General features: G+C 50.2%; 1 protein-coding gene across 1 annotated transcript in view; it reads left to right on the top strand.

The window, feature by feature from the left end:
* The first annotated feature begins 801 nt into the window (after positions 1-801).
* Positions 802-12383, top strand: part of LOC144591521 (beta-adducin-like) — a 35945-nt gene continuing 24363 nt past the window's right edge. The window contains exon 1 of the mRNA XM_078395638.1: positions 802-1111. The gene's annotated coding sequence lies outside the window, so the exon portion shown is untranslated. The remainder of the gene's footprint in view (positions 1112-12383) is intronic.

The following is a 12383-nucleotide window of genomic DNA, read 5'->3' as shown; positions in this document are numbered from 1 at the left end:
AGGGGATGGGGGGAGAGGGGCAGGGATAGGGAGGGGGGAGAGGGAGGGGGGAGGGGATGGGGGGAGAGGGAGGGGATGGGGGAGAGGGAGGGGATGGGGGAGAGGGAGGGGATGGGGGGAGAGGGAGGGGATGGGGCAGGATAGGGATGGGGGAGAGGAGGGGATGGGGGAGAGGGAGGGGATGGAGGAGGGGGGAGAGGGAGGGGATGGGGGGAGAGGGAGGGGATGGGGGGAGAGGGGCAGGGATAGGGAGGCGGGAGGGGATGGGGGGAGGGAGGGGATGGGGGGAGGGAGGGGATGGGGGGAGAGGGAGGGGATGGGGGGAGAGGGAGGGGATGGGGGGAGAGGGAGGGGATGGGGGAGAGGGGCAGGGATAGGGATGGGGGAGAGGGAGGGGATGGGGGGAGGGGGAGGGAGGGGGAGAGGGAGGGGATGGGGGGAGAGGGAGGGGGATGGGGGGAGGGGGAGGGAGGGGGGAGAGGGAGGGGGATGGGGGGAGAGGGAGGGATGGGGGAGAGGGAGGGGATGGGGGGAGAGGGAGGGGATGGGGGGAGAGGGAGGGGATGGGGGAGAGGGAGGGATGGGGGGGAGAGGGAGGGGATGGGGGAGAGGGGCAGGGATAGGATGGGGGAGAGGGAGGGGATGGGGGGAGGGGGAGAGAGGGAGGGGAGGGAGGGGATGGGGGGGAGAGGGAGGGGATGGGGGGAGGGGAGGGAGGGGGGGAGAGGGAGGGGATGGGGGGAGAGGATGGGGGAGTGTGGGGCGCCGCCCTGTAAGCCGGTGCCCTGATCCGCCCTCAGTCCCGCAGTGATCGCTGAGCCGAGCGGCGCCGCCAGCAGAGGGAGCGCCGGTCCCGGGGCCGCGAGTCTGATGTAAACACTCGGGTCCCGGAGCCTTTGTGTTTTGCGGCAGAACTGAAGCTGCAGCGGCGGAGCCGACCCCGCCCGGGACACTCACCCCCCGCCCGACACACTCACACTGCCCGGGGATGCCGGGGCCGCTGCGCCGCTGAAGGGGAGCGTTGTCGTTGCCGGGGCCGTTGTCGTTGTCGGGGCGGGGAGGACGGGCGATGGTCGCCAGGCGGGAATCCATCCCTGCGTTTCATCCTAAGGTGAGGTTGGATTTCCCTGCGTTATTCCTCAGTCCGCGCTAACGTTTATTCAGCAGAATTACATGATGCTCGACGCATTTATTTAAAAGACCGTTTGCATTCGGCGCAGTTACCGTTGTGACCGTGAACTTTTGCACCGTCGGGTGGATTGTAAACGTTGACGATAAACAGGGACATGTTCCCGAGCCGGGTTGATGCGGGCCGTGCCGGGTTGATGCGGGCCGTGCCGGGTTGATGCGGGCCGTGCCGGGTTGATGCGGGCCGTGCCGGGTTGATGCGGGCCGTGCCGGGCTTATGCGGGTCGTGCCGGGTTAATGCGGGCCGTGCCGGGTTGATACGGGCCGTGCCGGCTGATGCGGGCCGTGCCGGGTTGATGCGGGCCGTGCCGGGTTGATGCGGGCCGTGCCGGGTTGATGCGGGCCGTGCCGGGCTTATGCGGGTCGTGCCGGGTTAATGCGGGCCGTGCCGGGTTGATACGGGCCGTGCCGGGCTGATGCGGGCCGTGCCGGGTTGATGCGGCCCGTGCCGGGCTGATGGGGGCCGTGCCGGGCTGATGCGGGGCGTGCCGGGCTGATGCGGCCCGTGCCGGGCTGATGCGGGCTGTGCCGCGTTATTCTGCAGACGCAGAAGCCTCGATCCCCGCCCCAGCCTTTGTGGGCAGCGCTGAATGTTCCTGCTTCTCATTAACAGCGAATAACCTGCGTCCCATTGATAACTCGAGTCTATCTAACTGTCTGAAGAAGGGTCTCGACCCGAAACGTCACCCATTCCTTGTCTCCAGAGATGCTGAGTTACTCCAGCATTCTGTGTCTGTCTTGGATTTAAACTTCCTGCACATTGTATGTACCTGTGGTGTCTCGGATTACGTACGGGCTGGGGCGACTGTGTTAACTTGTACATTTGCAACATGACGTTTCATTTCCTTTGGCGAAAATTTCTGCACAAAAATGTATTTTTGTAAAGAACTCCCGCTGTGGTTTGTTGAAGTGACATTGACAAAGTGAGGTGTTATGTGGAGATAAATCACTGAGTCACAGCAGCTCATCGTCCCGACCTGACGACAAGTTCGCCGTTACATTTTCAATTTGGATATTTAAAATGTTTTATAAACCAAATCTTTTGGCACATCCTGTGAAATCAATTGTCGTGTTTCACTCGATATAAAATTAGATCAGCGTAGTTCTCCTCTCTCTCCCTGAGCTCCTCTCCCAGCCCCCCCCCCCCCCCCCCCCCCCCCATTGCAGCCGCAGTTCAGGAGGCGCCGACTGACACCGTGGGCCGAAGGGCAATACTGTTCTCGTTCTCAGGACGCGGGAAGAAGATGGCAGGAACTGCATGAAACTGTTTTAGGTTTATTATTATTGTCACACGTACAGGAACGGCTTTGTCTTGCAAGTTATCCAAACAGATCAGATGTCCAATACAGAGAATTTAGTTAGAACTCAAGTCCAATCGGTGGAGCAGAGGGGAAGATATAAAGGGCAGAATGTAGTTCTCAGCATTGTAGCGCATCAGTTCTGTACATATCACAAGAGGCCGAGGCCTAGGCCACATCTCTCTGCCACCTCTTGCCTTCCTGTGCATTGAAATTCCTATTACAGGCTCTCGTTTTAAGGATAAAAAAGACACAAAGTGCTGGAGTAACTCAGCAGGACGGGCAGCATCCCAAGAGAACTGGGATGTGACGTTTTGGGTTGGAACCCTTTACAAACCCAGTCCAAACCCAAAACATCACCTCTCTGTATTTTCCAGAGATGTTGCCTGAACCGCTGAGTTACTCCAGCACGTTGCGTCTTTTATTGTCAATCACCATCTGCAGTTCCTTGTTTCAATATTTTGACTGGTCCACTGCAAAATCTCCTCATTTGCCTACTTTGGGAAGTTCTTCTCTCTCTCCCTGAGCTCCTCTCTCAGCTTCATCCCCTCCCCCCCCTACAATCAGTCTGAAGAAGGGTCCCGACCCAAAACATCACCTATCCATGTTCCCCAGAGATGCTGTTTGACCCGCTGCGTTACTCCAACACTTTGCTCTTTTTTTGTGAAACAGCATCTGTTTCTGTTTCTGATTTTAAGGTAATATCCCTTTGTGGTGCAGCAGAAGAAATAGTTCCTCTCTCTCCCCTCTCAAATCTTTTAATCATTTAGGCCATGTTAATTGGATCATTTGTTATTCTTACATAGATGAGGATATACAAGCTGAGTTAACCTTGGTATCACTCTAGAGAGATCTCTCTGCCATGTGGTGCCCCGCAGGAGATGGGGACTATCACTGACTTGATGAGCCAACGGCTTAACGATCGTATGAAGCTGATTCAACATATTACAGCAGATGATGCGACAGCCAAGTGTAATACTTGCCAGACTTCTGCACCTCCAGAAGTTTCAGTTGATCTTTATAATTAGGCTAGAGTGGGCTTTATAGTTTTATTAAAATAAGGAAATATTGACATTTGTTCACTGCTGTTTGCAGTCCGTGTTTTTGCGTGTTGCCACTGCGTTGCCTGTCCCGCTGAATGTTTCATGTCCAGCAAGTGACCATTAGCTCAGGGCAGGTTCGTTCTAAACCTCTGCTTTTACCCAGTCTGTAACAACATCTCAACTGAGGTGGACCAGTTCTGTGAACAAGGTTTTGAGCCTGTACAATATCCATTTGGAATATATTCACATCGCACGGGACTCGCAAGTCAGGTCCACAAAGTTTCTGTGGAGCTTAAACTTGTAGTTCAGGTGCTGATCTTACAGAACGCCGCCTTGAAAAGCATCATTCAATAATGTTTGTAAATCGGAAAACACCGGTTGAAATGAAGCAACGTAGAACATTCCCTTGCTGTTGACTTGGGCTGGGCAGTGTCCATCAGAACGTCTCCCATTCATTATATAAAACACCAATGAGGTGGAAACGGAGGAGCTGTGTTTACACAGCTCACACTGGCCAGACTCCCTACCATCCACACATCACTGGTGCCAACATAATCAAGCATCTTTCACACCCTGGCCATTCCATCTTCTCCCCACTCCTGTCTGGCAGAAGGTACAGAAGTTTGAAAGCACAATTCCTTGCACACCAGGTGAAATTTTACAGAGGCCAATTAACCTACAGACCTGACATCTCCACCACATTGACACAGCTGGTAGAGCCGCTGCCTCATCGCCAGAGACCCGGGTTCAATCCCGACCTCAGGCGCTGTCTGTGTGGAGTTTGCACGTTCTCCCTTTGACCACGTGGGGTTTTCCGGGTGCTTCGGTTTCCTCCCACATCCCAGAGGCGGGATTGTAGGTTAATTGACCCTTTGTAAATTGTTCCTCGTGTGTAGGGAGTGGATTTAAAAGTGGGATAGCATGGAACTAGTGTGATCGATGGTCATTGTGGACGCAGTGGGCCGATGGGCCTGTTCTATGCTGTAACTTTCAACCAACCAACCATGTCCGTGTTATGTATCAGATACCTCTGTATAATCCCATTGACAAACACGGTCAGTTGCTTTTGTCTATAAGGGTTGAATTAAGAATAATTCTCGCTCTCTCCCCACCAATGACATATAGTGTTGGAGAGCAGCTGGTTCAGAACAAACCCTCTGGGTCGGGGATTAATCCCCCCTCTGCCTCTCACACGTTTGCACTAACGACGATGCCGCCCGTTTTCACTGCTGCCGAAACTCACAGTGCACGGTGTATGTAGAATCATTGTGGCTTCGTGTTTTAATCTGTTCTTGGCTGAAGTTTGTACTTAACCAAAGTGATGGTTCAACGTCATATGGAAGTACTAATGATGAGAAATCAGATGAAACCATTTGCCACGTCCAGGAATAACTTGGCAAAGGTCAGGTTGAGCACAAATTAGCAGCGGGAAGCAGCTGGGTCCAATGGCCCTTTTCTTCGAGACCTTGTGTTATAATTCACAATGTGTCTGGAGATTACTGAAGTGTTGCGATCCTTTGTCGGCATCGGGTTGGGGCCCTTTGAAGCCCCAGACCCTTTGCTGAAGATTCCAGTCCCTTGTGTCTGCCACACAGAGACAGATGTCGGCAGGTTTATTCTCGTCTGTCTGATGAATGGAAGTTGCGTGACGTGACCACGGATTATTGTGACTTGCAGTGAAACTTGACAAAGATCATTTGTGTCAATGCTGCTCACATTCCGAATCCTGGAGACGGGGAAGGTAACCGCTGGGAGAGAGATTCCCCAAACAAAACACTTTGGTGAAAGGGACTGAACTGAGAGTGTCGCTGGGCGCCAGACATGCTGATTCTGTGACCATGGGTGATCCATTAGGAAAGGCCAGTTCTGTGAGACTGTACAATCTGCTCAGAATCAAAACAATACGATTATACTTCAGCAAATGAATGTTGTGCAAGAACTGAGAGTCCATTATGGCATTACCACCAATCTCAGCCGGTAATCAGCCGCAGTGACGTTGAGCTGATGCTGTGAGTGGTGGTGACACTAACTCCCTCCCATTGACGGCAACCTTGCTGACCAATCCCAACTTCAGGAGGAACAAGATTGGGGAGAAGGGGATGGGATGGGAGGGGCAGTGGGTGAGGGAGGGGGGGGGTAGTGAGGGGGGGGGTTAGTGGGTGGGGCTGAGGGGGGGTAGTGGGAGACGGTGAGGGGGTGAGGGGGAAAGTGGGTGGGAAAGGGGGTGAGGGAGCGAGGGGGAGGGGAGGGGGAGCGGGTGGAGAAGGGGAACGGGTGGGAGGGAGAGGGGAGTGGGTGAGGGAGGGGTGGGTGTTTGAGCAGAGTTCAGCGTCTGATCTCCACCTGCTTTCATGTTTTCTACACCATCTGCATTCACAGTCACAGGTCACCTTGTTTAGTCAGATAATCATCTTATTTGAGAGAAATGCAGACTGTGGGGGTTTGAAACAATGAAGAGATGTACTAACATCCGTGTGATTTGCCTTTGTGTGAATGATCGTTCAAGGAGTCGGTAGGGGCGATGTTTATAAAGAATGTGGTGGGTTTGGGAGTGTCTTTGCAGAAGGTCACTGATGATTGCAGGAGGACACTGCCTTGTATATTTATAGCGATCAGTGTTACTGCAGGATGGCAGTCCCTGTGTGATACAGCTCACAGATACTGCGAGCTGACACTTGCCTGCGTGTTCTGCAGCACGCTGGGCAGCTGAATGTTGACACGCGTGCCGTCTCTATAATTGGAGAACACGGTTGCTCAAGTGATGTGAAGCCGACTGTGTAGCTGCAGGATAATACACACGTGCATGTTATAAAGTGCGCACTATTACTGGGGTGGGTGGGACCCACTATAACACAGTGTTACTGGGTGTGACACACTATAACACAGTGTTACTGGGGTGTGACACACTATAACAGTGTTACTGGGATGGGTGTGACACACTATAACACAGTGTTACTGGGGTGGGTGGGACACACTATAACACACTTACTGGGATGGGTGTGACACACTATAACACAGTGTTACTGGGTGTGACACACTATAACAGAGTGTTACTGGGTGTGACACACTAACACACTGTTACTGGGATGGGTGTGACACACTATAACACACTGTTACTGGGTGTGACACACTATAACACAGTGTTACTGGGATGGGTGTGACACACTATAACACAGTGGTACTGGGTGTGACACACTATAACACAGTGGTACTGGGGTGGGACACACTATAACAGTGTTACTGGGGTGGGACACACTATAACAGTGTTACTGGGGTGGGACACACTATAACACAGTGGTACTGGGGTGGGACACACTATAACACACTGTTACTGGGTGTGACACACTATAACACAGTATTACTGGGGTGGGACACACTATAACACAGTATTACTGGGGTGGGACACACTATAACACAGTGGTACTGGGTGTGACACACTATAACACAGTGGTACTGGGGTGGGACACACTATAACACAGTGTTACTGGGGTGGGTGGGACACACTATAACACAGTATTACTGGGGTGGGACACACTATAACACAGTGTTACTGGGATGGGTGTGACACACTATAACACAGTGGTACTGGGGTGGACACACTATAACACAGTGTTACTGGGTGTGACACACTATAACACAGTGTTACTGGGGTAGGAGTGACACACTATAACACAGTGTTACTGGGGTGGGTGTGACACACTATAACACAGTGGTACTGGGGTGGGTGGGACACACTATAACACACTGTTACTGGGTGTGACACACTATAACACAGTGGTACTGGGGTGGGGCATACTATAACACACTGTTACTGGGGTGGGACACACTATAACACAGTGGTACTGGGGTGGGACACACTATAACAGTGTTACTGGGGTGGGACACACTATAACACAGTGGTACTGGGGTGGGTGTGACCCACTATAACAAAGTGTTACTGAGGATTAGCGATGCGAGGGTTAAACTTATGTTGCACAACGGAGAAATGATGTTGCAGATGGGAACTGAGCTGAAATGTGGACTGGGTTGTGTAAAGTTTCCTGTGGAGTAATGTGCAGTAATGTTCAGATTAATGGTGATTGGTGCTTGTGGCATATGTAGGAAATGGGGGGAATCTGTTATTGAAAAAGGAAGAGTGGCATTTTCCACGCTGCCCTGAATGAGTGGCTGGGCATAGCTTGGTGGTTGGGAGGTGGCAGGGCGTTGGGTTCCTCCACAGGACTTTAGTTCAGCTGCACATGGATCCTGTGGGCAGTTCTGGTCCAGTGCTGAATGCAGCATCTCTGGAGAACATGGATAGATGACGTTTCAGGTCAGGACGCTGCTTCGGTCTGACCCGAAACATCACCTATCCATGTTCTCCACAGATGCTGCCTGACCCGCTGAGTTACTCCAGCAATGTGTCTTTACAACCCCTTGTCCGTTTGCCCATCTGTTGTTTGTCCAGTGTTAAACTGAATGGTCTGTGGTTCACTGGGACATTTCTATCTCTCCCTCAGTCCTTTGACACAAACATTGGCTAATTAAATATGTATGATATTGCCTTTGCTTGATATTATCTTGTGAGGATGAGCAAATGCAGTCAGTCGACCAGAGCTCTTAGCCTCTAAAAATGATTGATTTATTGAAAGTCTCTAATTTACCTACAGCGTGGGTGCACTTTATTTCATCTTCTGATGTCATGACCACTTGAAAAATACTGTATAATTTTATATTTACAAAATTATATGATAGTATAATATATTATATTATATAGTGTACAATAATATCTAATTATATGTAATCCTTTGAACTGTCTTTATCGGACTTCAACGTTATAACTTTGCAGTAAATGTTGCACCCGTTATCCTTCGTCTGTGCACTGTGGACGGTGGATTGGACTCAAACAATAGCTTTTCACTGTATCTCGGTCCACCTGTCAATAATAATGAGCAAACACACAAAATATTGTATATGGAATGTTGCCATCAGTGTCTGGGCATTCACTGATATGTGTTCAGTGCCGGTATCACCAAATGCTGGAGTAACTCAGTAGTGTTAGGGAGTTAGATGTGGCCCTTGTGGCTAAAGGGATCAGGGGGTATGGAGAGAAGGCAGATACAGGATACTAAGTTGGATGATCAGCCATGATCATATTGAATGGCGGTGCAGGCTCGAAGGGCCGAATGGCCTACTCCTGCACCTATTGTCTATGTTTCTATGTTTCTATGTCAGGCAGCATCCATTCACCCCTTGCTGCATCTTGCTCTTTGCTTTTCTTTACCTTTAAATATAATTTTGCCTTTGCCTTCCACATGGTCTCTCCCAGTTTGGTTGCACTTTCTTGTCATACCCCCCCCCCCCCCCCCTGCCTTCTGTTTGTCCTGTCACACCTGGAGCTGTTTCTTTGCACATTTATCCATGGTGTCTCACTTACAAGCTCGGCTGTAGTGAGAACAGCAGCCCAGGTATTTGTAACACCAATGTTTGTCGGTAGAAACCTCTCCAGAGGAAAGAGGGAGAAGGGGCAGCTGTCTGTGTGTAGTTGGGGCGTAGAGTTGTCCTGTTTTATCTCGTGTGTGCACGTAAATGCAGAAGTTACTCTTGTTATCTCTCTGTGACATGTGCAGCCCACGCCCTTGTTCTGCGTCTTCACATCGGCAACAGGCTGCAGTTTACAAGAATACTTCTCGTCCTCTTCCTGAAACACAGAACAAAGCCCAGCGTGCCAACTCAGAGAGTCCAGTACAGTTCCGTGACAGGAGGTGATTGGAGATGCAGCTAGCACATGAACAGGCCCTTCGGCCCAGTAATGCTGTGCTGACCATGATGTCAGTTTAAACAGATCCCAGCTGCCTGCACATGATCTGCGCCCCTCAACGCTCTGTCTGTTCATGTATCTGTCTACATGCCTCTTTAAAGTTTCCATCATATCTGCTTGCACCTCAGTGTGTTCCAGCCATGCACCACTCTCTGTATTAAAGACCTTGCCCCACACATCTTTAACTCTCCCCCCTCTTGCCCTGCCCTCCAGGCTTTGACATTTGTACCTTGGGGGTTAAGATTTTCTGACTTTCCACCCTATCCATGTCTTTCATGAGAAACCAGTCCATATTGTCCAACCGCCCCTTGTAACTGACAGATCCCATCAGTGTGAGACAGAGCAGCTTGTTGTGTCTTGCCCCTAAATAATGGTGACTGAAACTCACAGTAATCTCTCCCGATGATGAAGAAATTAAGTCAAGATCCACATTTTGCTGTCGTGACGAATTCCACCTTGGCTGTTCCATGTTGGGCGGCAGATTATGAACTTGGCTCTTCTAGATTTAGTTTAGTTTATTATTATCACGTGTACATCAGTATCGTGTACATTGAAAAGCTTTTTTGTTGTGTGCTATTCAGTCATCGGAAAGACTGTACACGATTACATAGTGTACATACAAAGGGAATAATGTTTAGTGCAAGGGAAAGTCCAATTAAAGATAGTCCGAGGGTCTCCAATGAGGCAGATGGTAGTTCAGGACCACTCTCTAGTTGGTGAGAGGACGGTTCAATTGCCTGATAACAGCCGGGAAGAAACTGTCCCTGAATCTGTAGGTGTGCATCTCCACACTTCTGTACCTCTTGCCTGATGGGAGAGGGGAGAAGAGGGAGTGACCGGGGTGAGACTGGTCCTTGATTATGCTGCTGGCCTTGCCGAGACAGTGTGAGGTGTAGATGGAGTCGATGGAAGGGAGGTTGGTTTGTGTGATGGTCTGGGCTGCTGGCCTTGCCGAGACAGTGTGAGGTGTAGATGGAGTCGATGGAAGGGAGGTTGGTTTGTGTGATGGTCTGGGCTGCGTCTACAATTCTCTCCAATTTCTTGTGGTCCTGATGGAGCTGATCCCAAACCAAGCTGTGATGCATCCTGATAAAATGCTTTCTACGGCGCATCTGTAGAAGTTGGTGAGAGTTGTTGGGGACATGTCGAACTTCCTAAACCTTCTGAGGAAGTCGAGGTGTTGGAAAGCTGCTGATTTCCAGCCTCAGTGGAAATGAAACCAAATATTCTCTGAGATCATTCCATGTCTCCATGTTAAATCCACCCTGCCCTTCACAACAGTGATAACCAGCTGGACACGTTGCCATGGTTACCCGCTACCCTCTCACCACTGGTGCTGTCCAAACTGTGGGGGAGAAATCTCTTCTGTAGCGGGTGAAACGATCAACAACCTGCATTTACATAGCGCCTTAGGCAGAGCAAAGCTTCCCAAGGCCCTTCATAGGAATGGGGGAGGAACCAGGACAGATGGCCAAGAGTTTGGTCAATGTGCCAGCTTTCAGGAGAGTTTATAATGGACGGGCCATGACAGGGTTGAGTTAGCCTTGGCAATGAGACATTTTAAATAATATTTGGTAGTTCTATATGTGGTGGGTTTGGAAGAAAATCAATACTCTAACCGTAAATAATTAGTTTAATAATTAGTCATCTTCAGAGTGGAGCAGCCATGAAACGTCATTCTTGCTGCAGCGGTCTGGGTGATGGAGATTAATTGCTGGTGTATTCTACAGTTGACAAGTCCACCAGTTTTCAGACCCATTGTGCAATCATACATCGTCTTTGTGATGAACCCCGAATAAATAAACTCTTTTCAACAGGAAATATTAAACTGGGAAACATTAAAGACTGTACATGAATGCAACCGAGCCGCGCGCAGATGAAGGATAAAGGTTACAACAGTGAGTGCAAGATGTAGCACCAACTGGACTTGCTCTCTGCTTCTAGCTGTTCGCTCCAGGCACCCATTTAATCTCCACAGCAATAATCATTAAATTGCAGAGGAAACGAGGCCAGAGTCCCAGAATATCTGAAAGCAAATAAAACCCAATGCATTATGTTATTGATCCTGACAGACGCTGATACAATGGAGCAGTTATTAATGTCTGATTGACACACCGGAGTTTCAATGTGATTCTTTTCAATTAACTAAATGGAAGAGGCTTTTCTGCCTTAACCCATTAATTTGATGTTAGATGTGGGCGCGTGTTGAAGGAGTTAGACTGACTCCCATTCAGGGAGATGAGAGGAGAGTCACCAGTCCTCGTTTCACCAACCTCTGCAGTCACCCATCGACCACCCACAGCAATGACCACTTCCCCACGGTCAGGGAACTGACCGACTGACCGAGGCCAGAGAGGGATTACGTGTGAAGGTCGGGATTGTGCAGATTGATGAGCTGCAGGACCATTGCCCTTCCAATGACCGCTGCAGCAGGATGAAACGGAACCCCAGTGTCAATAAACAATAGGTGCAGGAGGAGGCCATTCGACCCTTCGAGCCAGCACCACCATTCAATGTGATCATGGCTGATCATTCTCAATCAGTACCCTGTTCCTGCTTTCTCCCCATACCCCCCGACTCCGCTATCATTAAAAGCTCTATCTAGCTCTCTCTTGAAAGCATCCAGAGAATTGGGCTCCACTGCCTTCTGAGGGTCTTTCTGAGGTGCTTTTTAAGAATGGCAAGGTTAGTTTTATTTTTAGTTTAGTTTTGAGATTCAACATGGAAACAGGCCCTTTGGCCCACTGAGTCCGTGCCGACCAACGTTCTCCTGTACACTAATGCTATCCTACTCACTTGGAACAATTTACAGAAGCCAATTAACTTATAAACCTCCGCATTTTTGAGTGTGGGAGACTGAAGCACCCGAAGAAAACCCACACAGTCCCAGAGATTGGCACAGATACAGGATAAAGGGAATAACGTTTTGAGCACGATAAAGTCCAGATTAGTAGACAATGCTGCTGTTGGAGTAGAGGTTTAGAAGAGTGGAGCCATTGTAATGAGCGATTGCAGGGACCAGGAGCAGAGAGAGGCCTGGCCTCAGTGCTGATG

This window comes from Rhinoraja longicauda, unplaced genomic scaffold (genome assembly GCF_053455715.1).
Source record: "Rhinoraja longicauda isolate Sanriku21f unplaced genomic scaffold, sRhiLon1.1 Scf001091, whole genome shotgun sequence".
Taxonomy (NCBI): Eukaryota; Metazoa; Chordata; class Chondrichthyes; order Rajiformes; family Arhynchobatidae; genus Rhinoraja; species Rhinoraja longicauda.
Note: the sequence above shows the minus strand (reverse complement) of the source record. Positions and strands in the feature narration are given on the sequence as shown.